Raw genomic sequence first — 4,712 nt, forward strand, 5'->3', positions numbered from 1 at the left:
ACACACTGATTATTTTTACAGGTAAACATAATGGTTCCGTTGCGACGCACGATTTTTAAACGTGCCGAAAATAATTAATTATCATTTGACGCAATTGACAATGTGCAGCCCGTAAACATCATAATAATGAAGGAAAAATAATTCGATTCGACGAAGGACAATATATTTTATAATTATGTTCAAAACTAACTAACTTACACGTAAGCAAATATACTTTTATTCCTATCGTATATTATAATAGTCCATGGCTAATTTCTCTAATTTTGGTTATTTAATTTGGATTAAAAAGCTTCAACTTTAACTTTCATTTTAAATTTTGGTAGAAAATTAGTACTTTAGAGGAGGTTGAAATTAAAAATACCCAGAATTTTTCAAAATAAGCCAATTAAGAAATAATAATTATCATACAGAAAAATAGTAACATTTATATTATAACAATACTTTTTTATCAGATATTTACATTTTCATTTTCTAATATTGATATTTTTGTCAAAATATTAATTTTAATTCTTATTAAACTATTTGCAGACATTTCAGAATTCAGATTATATAACTAATTTAGTTTTTTTTTTCATTAAGTATTAATACAATTTTTAATGCTGCCAAAAAAGCTTGACAATTTAACACGATATTCCTCATAAGTTATTCAATCTAAAATTTAAAAATTAAACGTAAATTTGAATTTATTTTTATAACGTTTTTATACATGTACAAATGTACAATAACTATATCTTGTCAAAAAAGTATTTTTTTTCAATTCATTAAATTTGAATCAAAATACTTGAAATATTCCACTTTTACTTAGATGTGTATTTTAGATGTGATTCTATGCATAATAATATTTTTAAAATAACTATAAATTAAAATTATTCAACTGACCAGATATTCTCTAAAAATGTAATCCAAAATTCACTTATGTGTGTAATGTGTGAATGTCATCAATCCAAAATTATCGGCTTTATAAAACGTAAGGTATGTATACAAGTAATAATAAAATAATTACGAGTATATATAGAATAATATTTTATATCGGTAATGTACAGTTGTTATACCAATGAAAAAAAAACCGTTCAGTATCATCATCCATATAATATAATATGAAGATTAAAAATCTCAAACATTATCATAAACTTCCGGTCGCTTTTGAATGATACGGCACGTACAATATTAATCATCGTATTATTTCGGCGGGTTTCCAGTAAGTAATCAATTGACTATAATAATTCATTTATTCAAATACGTATATATTATATATTATATGTATATTATTAAAAATACCGTTCAAAGGGGATAGAAGTAATAGAAAAAAAAAAATATATTCGCTTGTATAGGGTATATCACCACCCCAATGTCCGACACCAAGGTTAGAAAAGTTCGAATGTTTTTAATATTATTATTGTCGATGGTATAGTATAATAATTCTATATAATAAAGTCGACAGCGACGTTTGTGATCGTAACGCGTACAAACGTGCTATAGCCGTGGCCAAAACGCTTACACTACACGAAGATAATATGTTATATTTATTACACTACCTATATTATATTAGTACAAGCGCATAAAATATACCGCAAAACAGAAATCACTCTGTTAAACACATGTTCCGATAAATGCATTTTATTTTCTAATTATCATAAACGAATTATATAGACGCATATATAGGTTAGTAATATATTAATAACACCGTAAAAAAAACTGGTAAGTATAAAAAGTATACAAATATGAAATTATATTTTTGTAATATGTATTTACCGGGAAAACGTTCTGCAAATGAATATTCAGAAATTAAATATTGAAAAATATTTATAATATGATGTTCCGCATATTCAGTTTAATCGTTCAGTACACCATTCTTACATGACCATTGACCAATTATTTCTTCTGAGAGTCTGATGGTAGGACTATAAGATTAAAATACCGACAAATTATTATTTTTTTAAATTAATTCAAAAAGAATAAAGTTAAATAAAACAAGATAGGAACATGATTTAAAATAAACATTAAGTAATATTACGAACAATCAGTCGACTTATTGTATACAATTCCAACCCGTATATTATAAGCAAGTATCACAAAAAAACAATTTTTTAACCGGGCGATGATAAAAGGAAATTTTTTCTTACATATTTTTGACATCTGCTAAAACAATACCTAAGTTAAATTATAAAAATAATCTTATTATTAACTACGAGTAGACCAGTGGTCGGAAACTTTTTTTGGACTTTCGGGACACATTCACAAATTTCACGGCTCAGACAAAAATAAAAATGTTTTATTCTCGAATTATTTACTAGGAAAAATAAATACTGTCTAAAACTTTAAAATAATGGTATGAATAGAAAAAAATGTCATCGTTCTAGAATTTAAAGCGGGCCACCAGTTTCCGATCACTGAACTAGACAACCTTTATTAGTTCTCATCCCCAATTTTTATATCCAAATGATGATTATATCGTATCGATTTTCATTAGGTTGAATCAACAGACGCGTGATTTCTTATTGATGACGTACAATAGTAATAATAATAACAACAATATTAAAAACACTGCACATTGCCACCGCGGTTCACGGATTTGAAACTCTGAATAAATACACAAACAACCACGGTCACCCTTACACGGCCAATAATATATATAACGTCACGATCGTTGATCGATTGCTACTACTCCCTGGTCCGCCTACCGGCTACTATATTATAGCAGGGTATCCATCTCCAAATATACGTTTATAGATTAAAAACAATACATGTGTTATAGCTATTCATATGTATATACCCTGATCGATCATTCGCAAAAACGAAGAGCTGTCGAGTCTTGCGTGTAGGCCTTATTACGTTTTTTTTTTTTTTACGAAACATTACTAAAATATACACGGATATAGGTAGTACCTACTTATCAAGTTTATCCACGGTATGACGCTTAACACCGTTTTTGAAATATACATTTATATTATCTGTAAAACTTCAATTTCATACTTTTCGTGTACACATTTCGTCAAATAATTTTTTTTCTAAACGCTCTCTCAAATAATAATAACAATAATACTTCTGACTGCCATTTCGAAAATACCACAACTTAAATGGTTAAGTACCTATATATAACATACATATAACAATATATTATTATTAACTTCCGTTATTCTTTCACGGCGAGAGCATAAATTATAAATTGTACACAAATTCCTGCAAGAAGTTGTTTGACTTTTCTGTAGATTGATATATCATTCCACTCAATATTTATTTTATAATCTGATAATTATTACGAATTTCTGTCAAAGATTGTGTATATTATATTATTTTATATTATATAAGTACATTATGTGCATTGTACATAGGTTAGGTTATAATCAAGTATATGCTATGTATACATATAATAGTTAAATATTTTGATAAACAATTGTATACAATAGAACAGTATCGTAACAATTACGTATAGTAAGTTTGTAATAATATCTCACATAATAAAAAGTATTATACTTTTACTTCGTCTTCTTCTTTCGAATAACGATACCGCAAAAAGCTGCTTTCGTATCGTTATGGTTTTGGAATATTATATTATCATGTGTGCTGTTTATATTACGAGTATACACTTTAAGTGGGTACGAATACATTCACGAACTGCGATAGCGATTAATTAACATTATATGTTGTACTTATTGTCTTTTTATTAAAAGTTTAAATAAGGTACTTATTTTTCTCTGTCTTCAGTCTTCACCTTTTATATTAGTTATATTACAAAGATAACTTTAATATGTATTGATGGTAAATTTATCATTTTACAATAAACATTATTACAAATATTGAAATATTAGTGTACAAGACGTATTTAGGTGTACTTTTCTTGTGATTGCGTGTACATGTGTCCTGGTATCCATACATATTTCGTATCAGCATACTACAGATTAATTCATCAATCATGCTTAACACAATATATCTTTACGTAACACACTTTAAATAGTACAACAAAACTCAAAAATCTAGAAATATAATAAATTAAAAAATTCTAAAAATCTGATTTTGAATAAATATACATTATCGAAGAAGAGAAAGGGAGTGAGCATTTGTGGTGAATCGCTTGGGGGAGGTTTTGGTATTTTTAATCTTGCTAAAACTATTACGCCCAACATAGCATTTCTCATATCGAAAAATACAAATATACTAGAAGTAAAACACATGATTATGATTTGTTTTAAGTATACACTTAATTTTATATAATAATATTTCAGTGTTTGTGGTTAGCAAACAATTTTGGAAAAGTGAAAATACAGCAGAATATTATTAATGGAAAATTAAATTCACTTACAGCATTTTATGGAGACTTCAATTATAACTGAAAGTTTTTAACATTGTTTATATTTATTAATCAATTATGTTTGTTTATTAAAATTAAAGTATTTTCGATTTTTCTTTATTATTTTAACGTGTGTTTACTGTGAAAAATTAATAATATAATTTTATATTTACATATTTATTTAATATATTAATATTAAATGTATACACATAATATATGACAAACTGTTCCTTTTTAAATAAATAATCTTTAATTTTTATTATTTAATAAAGACTTTAAAAAGTATCTAAGTTATTTTAACTTTGGAATTATATTCATGTAATAGCAAAACACCAGAAACGAAATATAATAATATACCCGCATTATTTATTAATAGGGAACAGATTTAAATGCAAATTGAATTTTTTTTCTGAATTTTTGAAAA

The sequence above is a fragment of the Rhopalosiphum padi genome, chromosome 1, assembly GCF_020882245.1.
Source record: "Rhopalosiphum padi isolate XX-2018 chromosome 1, ASM2088224v1, whole genome shotgun sequence".
NCBI classification, from domain to species: domain Eukaryota; kingdom Metazoa; phylum Arthropoda; class Insecta; order Hemiptera; family Aphididae; genus Rhopalosiphum; species Rhopalosiphum padi.